Source organism: Cornus florida, unplaced genomic scaffold (assembly GCF_030987335.1).
Source record: "Cornus florida cultivar Cherokee Brave unplaced genomic scaffold, ASM3098733v1 CherokeeBrave_3.0.0_Hap2_Chr06, whole genome shotgun sequence".
In the NCBI taxonomy this organism is placed as follows: domain Eukaryota; kingdom Viridiplantae; phylum Streptophyta; class Magnoliopsida; order Cornales; family Cornaceae; genus Cornus; species Cornus florida.
Genome location: NW_026775576.1, coordinates 53,348,176 through 53,361,376, shown reverse-complemented (window position 1 = coordinate 53,361,376; position 13,201 = coordinate 53,348,176). Strand labels below are relative to the sequence as shown.

The window sequence follows — 13,201 nt, the reverse complement described above, 5'->3', positions numbered from 1 at the left end:
ATCTCAAGTCCGAATTTTTTGTTCCAAATTGCTAGTGCGGCTGCATATGTTGCAGGCTTTATAGTGTTATCTAATTGATTTCCCTTTTTTACATGCTCTACAAGTATCTTGGAGAAACAGTGGTCCATTTCATTGGTCCATATCATGTATTTCACCTTCTCTTTAGCATTGTAACTCCGTGTCTGGTATACCGTATGAAACATTCCTGAGTAAACATACAAAAACAGTAACTTATCCCCAACAACAACAATAGAATCTGATAAGAGTTTTATCATCATGATTAATGTTTTGGCCACAATTATATTTGTTCTTAAAAAAACATGCTCTTTCCATTAGTAAAGGTATATTAAAAGAAGAGGAGGTGTTACCCATGTGCAAACAAGGTATCAAAGCCTAAAGTTAAAGTCCTGCCAAAAAATCCATTTGACCTATAAAATCTACAAGAGAATTTGAAGAATTAGGGAGTGACCCTAAAAACCAAAAATGAAGGGAGTTCAGCATCAGATGCTTTAGTTTAGAAATTACCAACTTCACTTCCTCGATAGTAGATCTATTCCACTCCTTTAATGTACCCTGTTAGGCACAGGGGCTCATCTTTCAAGGCATGTTTGGTTCTCCTAGCAGCACAAGCCCCTTGCTAACCCCCAAGCATCTTGTAAACCAATTAGAGCTTGACCCACTGCACTTCAAACATGGACAATAAGATAAAAGGAAAAAAAGAAAAGGAAGAAAACAAAGAAAATAAAAGAAACAAATGGACAGAGTATTTGATATTCTAGTTAATTTTCGCCCAAAGTTGTGTTTGGTTCAAGGAATTGCAAGTGGTTAGGGGTGGGATTTGAGCCCTAAATACAAATGCTTGCGTTTCGGCTGCTGTCTTTGGTTTGGAATCAAAATTTTACCTAAATACGACTACTAGTTATACAATGAATAAGAAAAAAGATTGCAGTGAGAGATATCATTAGCATGTCCTGATGGCCAAGCATCCCAGCCCAAAATAGTAATTGTCACTACCACTTGGAGCAACATGACCACTGCTTTTGTTATAGCCGCAGCCCAACCTCCCACACCAACCCACATCTGCCACCAACACATGTACCAAGACCACCCACCATTCCCACTACTACCACCATGATGACCTTTCTATCCATTTTCAATACCCTCAATAAACATCAACACTATCACCAGCATCAACCTCTTCCACCATGACACCATTGCCGCCGCCACCAGACAATCACCAAAAAGTTTATACCAACTTCAAAGACTTGTAACAACCACCACTATCCAAGATATAAAAATGAAGCTAGCATAACAGTATTGCCAGCCAATAATATTATTGTGGGCCGTCCTATTTGCCCTGATGAAATTCACAAGAGTAATGATCTTTACCGAAGCAAGTGTTAATTTATTTACCTTCTAGAATAACATGCTATTGGAATAATTTTATAATCTTCTATAGGATTTTAGGAGTAAAGGGTATTTTGACCATTCTAAATTTCCAAACCATGGCTGTAATACTGGTTTATGGATTTGTCTTATCCATGGCCAAAATAGCATTAAGTTCATGGTCAATATAGGATTAAGTCTCTATATGTGACTACTTGAAGCAAGGCTTCGAATCCTCGATGCAACAGGGTATAGCATGAGTAAGGTACCAACTGCGGCCATCACAATCATAAAAATTTTCTCAACCCCACACAACTTGACCTATAATGCACCAATATGCAACTTTAAATCTATAATCCAATAAATAAATGCTTTTAATGAAGGATTTTGATGGATATTTGGTGATTTAATGTAATTTAATATGAAAATTGACCGATACATTGAACTATTAGTCGTTACATGCAGTAAAAGCTTGCTAGTTTATGCTTTTAACTTAAATTTATAGCCACGAATGAAATGGTACCAAATAAAACACGTTAAGAATGGTCTAGCATATCAATGTGATACACAAGAGAAACAAGATCTGTGTAAATATTAACCAACCAAAGTTTCTGATACATGTTAAACACTATTTTTACTTGAGATAAATAACATAAAATAAAAAATAAAAATTGTGTACCGGAATATTTTAATTTAAGACTTTGGGGCTCAAAGACTGGGAAGCATGGACATTTCGCATAGGGGTGTTGTGGTGGCATCAGACGTGTGCGGGACACAGTCTGACACATGTCGAACACAGTTAGAAGTGTCCTGAAATTGGAAACGGATGGGACACAACTGAGATACTTTCAAGACACGACGGGAGATGTTGTAATTATTTTTCTTAGACGAATGGGATTCGATGCAGTTTAACATATAATGTGGGCTAATTAAAAATAATAATATAAAATTAAAAACAAAAACCAAACATGTAGTTCTAAGCTCCAAATTAGTGATTTCATTCATGATTATTTTTATACATATAATAATATATTATATTATTATTTTTTGACATGTCACTACTGTATCGTGTACCTATCGTGTCGTATCCGTGTGCCGTATCCGTATATGTGCTTCGTAGCTCAAATCTTGTGAATGTCGAGATTTGGAGGGTAGATCTAGCTCGATTGTGATTAAAGGCATGCATATATCGTTTCGAGGAAGGAAGAAATATAAAAGATATTAAAAAAATATTATCTTGCAGCCTACACCTTCAACGAGAAGGATTGTAGATGAAGATTAATCAATAAAAACTTGGTCACTCTCAAGTTTTACTAGGAGATTACTATTCTACATAACTCGATAGTATACCAAGTATAAAAACAACTTTTATCACTGGCACAAGTTCAAAACTCCAAGCAGTCACTTCAAAATATCAAAGTTAGGTCTATCTTGAGTCTTTAACTCATAGGATTCTGCTCTGGCGGGACCAGAACTGGGAAATGTCCCCTTATACAAGGGCTTTTACCAATCGGTAGCATTGCTGTTTATTTGAGTTTTCTCCCAATTCAAACTAGTTTATTATCACAGGTACATCAAGAACAAGTTTAACTTCAAAAATGTAAGTCAAAATCACAAAGGAACAACATTTTACTTCCTTGGAACAAAATTTTAATTGTTACACCACTTCTTATTTCGTTATTAAAGGTACTAAACAATCAAACAAAATATCCAAATCAATCAGATAAAGGAAATGCATCTTAATTCAGGTTCTAATAATTAAATAAATAAATCAAACAGTTATAGTACTGTATCTACATTACCCTCGTCTGGTTGCTGATAATAACGGGTGAAAACAAAGGTTTTATGGTTATAACTCTATTCCACTAAGGCAACCCATTTTAATAGGCTCTTCTCAAGTGAGAATATACTATGATTTAAATTTTCCCAGGAACCAAACAGGGCTTTGTTATCCAAGCAAAAAGGTAAAGGGAATTGGGGACAGATCTTTAATTATTCAAAACCAGTTACTCAAACAAGTTATTTATGAATCAATAAATCACGCAAATGAAGAGAGAGAGAGACCGCCTTTGGTTATGATTAGGCAAGAAGTAGAAGAATACCTGAGATGACAAACAGGATGAAACAGTAATGGTGGTACGACGGGGGACGGCGGAGGGCGGTTGCATCCGAAAGCCGGTGGCGGCGGCTGTGGTGGTAGTTTTTTTTTTTTTACTCTTCTTTTCTTTCGCAGGAGTATATATTATATGACAAATTTATTTTCCTTATTTTTATATATGTTTCTTTAATTTAGAGGGTGTTTGGTATTTCTAATTTTCATTTATGACGCACACTTTATATAAATATTGTTTCTTGATTTACCCAATACTTGATACCATAAATTATCAGTATATTCAATTTTATTTAAACTTATCTTCCCGCAAGTCCCATCAACTAAAAACAATGTCATAATATATAGAATGGCTTTTGGCAACAATAGTAAATTTGAGATGAATGCCTATAAAACTAAAAATGATAGAATTAAACATGATTGGGAGATGGTTGGAATAGCACTAATTAGTGATAAAATAAGTTAAAATGGTTTGAATATCTGAAATGAATATATTTAAGTTCTTCCAAAAATTGACATAGTTTAAATCGAGAGTGATATATTAAATGAAGGGAATGACTGAAATTACATTAGGTAGGGTTCCTAAAGACAGATATGATAACAAGTTGATTAAGTAAAGTTACGGTAAAACATAGAATTTATGTAAGGTTCGTTTGATGAGCGTGAAGTAGTTAAAAAATTAATAAATAAATAAAAAAGGAAAAAATTAAATTTGTTAAGGTTCGTTTGGTTGGTGTGAAGTAGTTAAAAATAATAATAATAAAAAATAAAAAATAAAAAAAATTAAATTTGTTAAGAGTTTAATTAGAGTGAAAATGAAAAAATTTCGTAGGATTCTCACTCACAATGGACTATTTTTTCCCAGAACGTGTTTGCACAAAACACACCAAAATAATTTTTTCACATAAAAGGAGTGACTGGTTCCTATTTTACTAAAGGTAATTTACACCGACCTCTCTTATAGTTTGCCCTAATTACAGGGACCACCCTTACTGTTTCGGAAATTACGCAAACCTCCCCTACTTTTGAAAATATCCTACACGGACCTCCCTTCTGTTAGAGTCAACGATGAAAAATAATGACGTTAGCTACATATTTTACTAAAATCCCTAAAATACCCTTCTCAGAATGGTTCCATATGTGTATTATTTATATATATATATATATATATATATATATCATACTTGTAAGAATATATGTGTGTGTGTGTGTGTGTGTGTATTACCTTTCTCAAAATGATTCCCATTATACTTGTCGCAAAGGACTGCGGTAATGCTGTTGCCAATTGACATTTGTTCAGAAGTAGAAGTGATCAAAGGCAGAATCCATCTACTAAGCCATATGAGTTCATTAAAATATAGTCAGATACATTCCTCTATCCATAAAGGGCATAGATGAACTTCCTTTTCACCTGATGGTTCTTTAATCCGATCTCCTCTTCGTGTCTTGAATGCTCGAAAATAGTTTCTGTGACTCTTTCCTTTGGATTGACAACTTTCTTTAAGGATCGAGTTATAATACCCCTAATTTTAAAAAGGATATAATTGAAATTTAATTATTGTATTTTAGGTGTTTATGTGAATATGTGTTTATATGGTTTCATGTTTATGTTTAATTGACTTATTTGTTTAATTGTATATGTGTGCTTAAATGTTTTGTTATATTAAGTGTTGAATGAAATTATTTGTTATTTGATTTTTAGGTGTTTATATTTTATTTTATGTTTTAAAAGGATGGATTTGGATAGTAATAATGGACCACTCACTGGGGTCTCATGGACTATTTAGATAGGAGGTGTAATGGGTACGAATAATACCCATGGATGGTTATACATATATATGTGGGTATATATGTATACAGGGTTAATTTAATTATTAATTATTATTAATGATTACATTAGTATCATTATTCATTAAATATGTATAATATAATTTAAGGTTTTATATATAAATTATAAAAGCACGTTGTGGGATAGCCGACTTATATAAATATTTATTTTATATTTTCTTGTCTTTTCTTTTCTTTTCCATCTCCTCATATAATTAGGTTTAGGGTTTTGATAAGACTATATAAATATAACCTTATGTATCTGCCAAGGGTTTAGAACCCTATTCACGGAGCAGTGGAGGCAGAGAGAATTACAGAGAGGTTTGAGAGAAAACTGAGGGGAAGAATTAGGGTTTTGGCTAGGAACAAGGGGCTGAACCAAGGAGAGGCTATTGAGGCTTGCTTGTGGGTTGGACCTAGGGCAACAAAGGAGTTGACGACAATCAGAGGTCGCCGAAAAGTTTAGGCAGAGGACGGTTAAAGGTTTCAAATCGAAACTTTAAAAGGCAAGTTCTATTTCTTGCTCTTTCCCATTGACTTGTGTTCTGTGCATGCCTAGATGATCTCTAGGATTTTAATTAAACATTAAATTAATCTTGTATGCTTATTAAATCAGAATTAAACTGTATATGTGTTGTAAATTTAAATTGATTCTTCGTAACAATTATTTTTTTTCTCATATGTATTCTAGATTTCTGTTAATGATGTACACTGGAGTTTATATGTTTTCTGGGTGACTTTGGGACTTAAATTGAACCTTAGGAAAAGTACTAAACATTACAGATGGTTTTGAAATGTCGTCAGAGGTGAAGAAGACGAACCAGAACAGTTTACGGCTCTTTGTGGGAGAGAGAACCGACTCCCTAAAGGAGGGAGCCGGCTCTTTAAGTGAGAGAGCCTGCTCTCCATGGGGGAGAACCGGCTCCATGAGGGGGAAAGCCAGCTCCTTCTTTGGGAGAGCCGGCTCTCTTGTTTAAATAAATCAGTAAGTGTATTTTTTGTGTTTTTTTGAACTTTAGGGGCTGAAATGGAATTCTGGGTTTTAAAGGGAGGTTTTAAATGATTTAAATCAACTTGTTAAAATCCTAAAACAGTTAGTATATGCTAATATGCTAATATTACTGGACATCATAAAATTTAATTATTTATTTGCATGTTGTCAGTGAATGTTAAATACTTAAATGCTTGTTGTAGTTCTAGCAAGTTAAATGGATTAGTGTGATTATACTTAAGTATAATTGAATAAAATATGCGCAGTTAGATGTCTGATTTATATTATATCATTCCTTGGATTATAATTGATGCACTACTATTTTCTGTTTTATCAATTATTGGACTGCCTTATGGATTAATTGAAGTTTAAATTAATTGCTTAAATTGTCAATTACATGAATTTTGTTTTGGATTTTAATTGATGAACTATTAAATGATGTTCTGTTAATGGATATTGTTTTGGATTTTAATTGATGAACTAGTTATTCCTATTTTGTCAATTATATGGATTTTGTGGAGTGTATGCACCGGTATGGGACGGTGACATATTATGTACGGATTAGACCAAAACGCTAATTCCTATCTATTCAGGATTTTAATTGATGAACTGATGACGAGGCCGCTTGTATACGCCAAAATAATGTAGTGAATGTGCGGTTTAAGAAAAGTCTTTTTGGCCAAGTTTAAATTTATAAAAACCACTACTACTAACGTAGCAATAGTGAATAGGGATCGTCCCAAGGGATTATACGTGTTGGAATTTAGCTTCGACTCTAATGTATCAAAAGATTGCAAAGAGAGATTGATTGTTTGATTAAACTAAAATTTAATTAATCAAAATGAAATTAAAATTCACTAAGTTGAGATAGAGATTTAAGAGATGAGAAATGAGGTCTTGGGGTGCATTGGAATTGCCACCAAGCTTGTTCACCAAACCACACACTTTCAACTAATTTGGGAAAACCTTCTTGTGAACAAAATGAGACTACAATTGCAATATTAAGCATGGACCATCAAATTAAAGAATGAATTGTCTACCTAACCGACAAATAAACTAAGTGTAGCACAACTCATCAATTCTAAAAATGACCCATCAAATTAGTCACAATTATAACACACATCAATTTAGAGAATCATGAAATTTGCAATAATAAGCAATGGAATATTAAATCAAGTATAGATTGTCTACCTACTTACAAATATGAATTAAATTGTAGAACAACCCATCAAGTATAAGAATAATCCATCAAATTAATTGACAAAACCCATCTAATAAAAACCATGTCTAGCCATCACTAGATTCTCAATCAACCACACATAGATATGCAATCAATATAGAAAAACTAGTGTAGAGATCAATTCCCAAATAATCATACATAAGACAATATGTAATCACAAAGAGAATCAATAGGAAGAATTAAACCATATAAATCATGTGAGATATAATTCCCAATTTACTCATGCATAGACATGTAAATAAACTAAAGAATTAACAAGAACAATTAAACCATAGAAATCATAGAAATATACCAAGATTCATTAAATTCACAAGGCTAGAACATTAATCATAAGATATTATTTCCCAAAAATTATGAAAAAGATAGAGGTTTAGATTACAAACTTGGGACTCATCCAAGCCCCAAGGAGAAGTCTAGCCAATCATGGAGGAGGTGGGTGTGATCTTGGAACCCTCAAGGGCAATCCTCAAACATGGCTCCATCTTCTTCCTCTTCTTCTTTGTTGAATTCTAGAGAGAGAGAGAGTGTGTAGATGTTGAGATGTGTTCTTGGTGCCTCCACTCTTCTCTTTTTTTCTAACCCTAATCTCTAACTTTTCTTGAGAGAAAATAAAATTACAATAAAATAAAATTGAAAACTAAAGATATGATTCCTTACAAAAATGGTTCAATTCCCTTTAAATATAAGATCCTTTTCTTAGTCACTAAGTCAGAAATACAGTCCAAAAAATATCTAATCCCGCAACTATGTGGTAGGTAGAAATCAGGCGTGTGGGAATAAAATAGCTCGCTACCAGCACGTTTTCGATTGATCGAAGTGAACAGTGTTCGATCCATCCAAATTTTCAGCATTTTTGACATTTTCCCAGATTTTCTGAAATCTTCTAGGAACCTTTACTTGACTCCAAAAAGGTTGTAATACACAATTTTTAGCCCGTTTGAATCTTATTGACTTGAAATAGATAAAAACACAAATAAGTATTAAAACGGAAAAATAAAGATAGATGAATGGACTAAAATTGTGACGACCCAAGATTTTTCAACCCAGTGTGTCTTGTGATGACCCAAAGCGGATCCAGAATGCGGAAGCAAAATAAAAACAAGTCCATAGAGATGTACGTTATCCCTAGGACACAAGAATGGCCCTTTGAGGAAATTTGAGACTTAGCGGAAGCAAAACGAAGACAATGGTATCAAAACTGTACCAAAAGAAGGACTAAGGGTAAAATAGTCATTTTACCCTAAGAGGAAGGTATTTGACTTCCAACAAGTCAAATGAGATCAAAAACATCCAAGAACATCCTTGGGTAACTTCACATGAAGTATCAAGGCCAAAGGTAGTGAAATCCCAAATGAACCCTATCTCGATTCGAACCAAAACTGGCACCCTCTCACTAAAACAAGGATATCTCAAGCTATGAGAAGAATCTGAAACTAAAATTTATACCATTGGAAATATAACAAAAAATGAATGAAGTTAGACTCAAGAATCACCTGATTCGGAGTCCAGACGAAAAAGATATCAAGTCCCGAAGTCGAAGAAAGGAAAACCCTATCCCGGTTAGAACCAAATTCTGACACTACCTTACTAAAAGATGAATCACTTGAGTGACAAATGTAATCTGAATCTCTAATTGGTACCATTGGAAAGCTTATTTCAACGCGGTCAGTTTAGACTCAAGAATGGACCAATTCGGAGTTAAAACGAGTAAGATATGGCCCGTTGAAGAAAGGTGTCTGGAGTAGGAACAATACTCGCGGGCGCCCGCCCAAAAGCTACGGGGGCCCACCAATTACGGCAGAAACCTGCGGGCGCCAGCCCAAAAGCTGTGGGGGCCCGCCAAATGCTGCAGTGGTGTGGGCTGGAACCTCAAAAAATGCAGAAACAGTGTTTTTAGCAGAAAATTGAACTTGGAGATCGGTTTATGAGGTCAAGATGACATTTTTCGGAAAAACACGAAGAAGAAACTCCCCCTAAAATCACATTTTATATGTGATGGAGTCAAGAACAGAATTTATTTCCCAAAGCAAATCCCCAAAATGCCCTTAAGGTCAGATTTTTCAACAAGTGGGTGAAATGAGTCCACAGAAGGCTTAAAACACAAACGAAAGGGTTTCTCATGAAAACGATCATGCACGCAAATGTAAATAGTGATTTTGAGCGTGCGGGAATGGTCTGCGACTTCCGGAAATGGCCGAGTCAAAATCCGACCCCTCAACGGCCAAAAAGGCGAAAATGAACTTGAAATGGAAATTTTGAAATCCAAAATTATAAAATGGTTTCAAATGACCGTTTAGCCCTTGGCCACACTTCATACATTACAAATGAGATCCTACAGAAGAATCAAAATGGAATTCTCACACCCGATGCAAACATAGGGAGACAATAACTTAACATTTTTCAATAATTTCATAATATTTCATGAAGTCATAAATTACATAGAATACAAAATACATGTCATTGGCCTCCGACCTCATCTTATACATGTCAAATATATTGTAAAGAGTGTACTCATGTACACATTACATATCTAGAGTCAAATAAACACATTTTTACATATAAGGCTACAAGTGGCATTTCAAGCCAACCTTTACAAGAGTTAAGGCCTTCAAGTCTACAATCATCCAAGTTATGATGAACATCACGAACCAAGTCTCCGTACCTGATCAAAACTCCCAGTAACTTCGGGGTAAGTAAACAAGTTTACTCGTAGGGAATGAGCATGCATAGACTCGATTTCTTTAGAGATTTTTAGACTAACATGAAACAGTTCAAAATGATCATGCCACCTAACGTCTATGTCGAATGTGAGACTCAGGGAGCATCCTAAGCTACCTTAGCTCATTTCTAGCATAATTCACACCCTTCATACAATTCCAAACAACATAGGGACATACGATACAAAAGCAACAAGATATAGATTCTCAAGGTTATCAACTTGAAATCTAAAATACAAAAACGATAAAAATGGGTCATGTTACCTAACGTCTATGTTCTAAATGAATCTATAGGATCCTTCTAAAGCTACATTTGAACATCTCTAGCATAAATCACATCATGCATGCAATTCCAAACAATATAAGAACATGCTATACAAAGCAACAAGATATAAATTCTCAAGGTTATCAACTTGAAATCTAAAAGTGTAAAAAAATAACTAAATATAACAATTTAGTATGGATGTACTTAACAACATCAATTCGCCAATAGCCAAAACCACAAGTCACAATTAAACATGATTGTCAACTTGGAATTGAATGCAAATCAAATAGTGGAAAACTTGGACATCATGTCTCGGACTAAACCAAGATCAAAATGGTTATTCCAGGCATTAACCCGCTGGGAAGACTACCCTAGTGCGCACTATCTCAATTGGGGAGAACTCATACCTCCCGCACTAGAGCCAAACTCTAATCATATCATTTGTAACAATAATGTCCCAAGACTCCAAAATAAACCAAATAAGTTCACAACTTATACATAAGTTATATAATGCACGAAATCACCTTCTATGCACAAGTAGGTTGAAACCATACAATCCATGCCTTAGAGTTTAAATTCTAAAATGGCATATATAATGTCAATTACGAAGTGTGCAATTCATTACACAAGGCGACAATATATTCCATAAAGAAAATATGTTCTCATGAATATAAATATAACAACAATGTTATCCAATGCTCAAAACACAACTAAGTGAATACACAACAAGTCCAAGTCTATGATTTGAATATAGAAACAACTTCTAAAACACAAATAGATCCATAGAGCCATTGGATAGAATTTAATTAAAAAAGATGATTAAATTCTCTATATTTCAAATCAATTTCAAATAATCTCAAATTAATATATGTTAAGCAACATATCATGGTCATTATATATATCAAATCAAAAGTGCAAAGTGAGCAAGATACTATCATGTAGAATTTAATTAATTTAAATCAATTAAATCTCTAGATCTCAAAAGTTATTCAAATGACCCCAAATTAATATATAGCAAACACTAAGTCATAGCCATACCATATATCAAGTCTAAAATGGAATACAAATAAAACACAATTAACTAGAATTTAAATCAAATTAAATTCATCAAATCTCTAGATTTGAAAACTCATTTAAATTTTCCCAATTTAATATATAACAAAGATCAACTCATGGCCATGCCATTTACCAAGTCTAAAATGAGTTATATGCAAGCTATAATAAATCTCTAATTAACAAACGTCATGCATACAACTTATATTTCATACAACAGCAAGTAAAACAACTTGGAAAATAAATTATAACACCCCCTACCTCACTAGAGAAGTGTCTCTCTAGAATCCAAGGCAAATCAACACAAGATGGCAAACCCTTCAAGGGTTATGAAGAGAAGGATGAGGGGAACAAAAATTATTCCCAAGGTTAAGCTTGGAAATCAATGGAAGTCTCCCAAAAATTAAGGTCAAAGCTTAAGGCTTTAAGCTCCATTCATGGAGGTTAGGGTTCTAATGAGGAAGAAAATTACATAATGTGAAAATAGGTGAGTGGAGGAAATAGAAATCCTCCACTCACTATGTGTTCCTACACCATGGTCAACACACACATCTATAGTCAATTGCACAAAAACCCCTCTTTAAAACCATAATCCCAAAGTGGCCCAAAAATAATTGCAAGACTTAATTTGGAGTATACACTTGTCACTCATCCAAGCATCCATTGTAGGCTTAATCCTAAGCCTACACTTGTCAATCATCCAAGCCAACAAGTGCACCTATCCTAGGTCAACAAGTGGTTAAATCTCCACCCTGCACATGTCCTCATCCAAGGCCTCAAAGTGTTTCCACACAAATGTCAACAAGTGCACCAATGAGAGTGTGACACTTGTCACACTTTCCAGAAATTACAAAAAAGGTCCTTTTTGAAAATATCTTCCAAATTAAATTACAAAATGATCCCTAAGATGAAAAATAATTACTTTACAGTAATTACACAAATGACCCTAAAAGAAAGGAAAATTCCAAAGAAGTGTGCATCCACACCCCTAAGGAAGAAAGTACACAACTAGCATGCTTTTTTACAAAAGTAAAAATACACATAGCACGGAATTTAAATATCGTGAATGCATGCAAAACCGAAATCAAATCCAAACACGAAAAGTGAGATTATGCCCATAAAGTGACAACCGAGAAAAAGACGAAAGATGAATAGTGTCGAAAAAGTGAAAATGCAGAAATGACTCGGTCCTCAAAGAAAGTTGTCAATCCAAGGGAAAGAGTCTCGGAAGCCATCCCTGAGCACCCAAGATGATACTAAGTGACAAGAAACCGAACTCAAAAAGGAAAAGATCAACGGAAAAAAAATATCCGTGAAAATTTGAGAAAAGGAAAGGAAGGAAAATGACCGGGTTATTACAAAAATACCCTCGCTTGGGTGCTAAAATGCATCACATTTGAGTGCTCATCATATCCCCAAACTTAGATATTGCTAGTCCTTAGCAATGAACTACAAGGAAAAGAAAGAAACAAACAACTATATATCTATGAACTAGAAAGCAATAAAAGGATAACGCCACTTTTGTAGGAAACACGATTGCATTTAGCATATGCAACAAGCCTTTTAAACCCCTAAGTTACCCCTAGTGGACGAGTGAAGTCTCATGAGGGTT

At 34.2% G+C, this 13,201-nt stretch overlaps 1 long non-coding RNA gene across 1 annotated transcript; it reads right to left on the bottom strand.

The window, feature by feature from the left end:
• Positions 1 to 2: 2 nt before the first annotated feature.
• LOC132311535 (uncharacterized) lies at positions 3 to 3,778 on the bottom strand. Its single transcript, XR_009483039.1, has 4 exons — positions 3,489 to 3,778; positions 526 to 679; positions 369 to 437; positions 3 to 205 (listed from the first exon to the last, which is right to left on the bottom strand). It is a non-coding gene; the product is annotated as an uncharacterized LOC132311535 (long non-coding RNA).
• Positions 3,779 to 13,201: the final 9,423 nt, after the last annotated feature.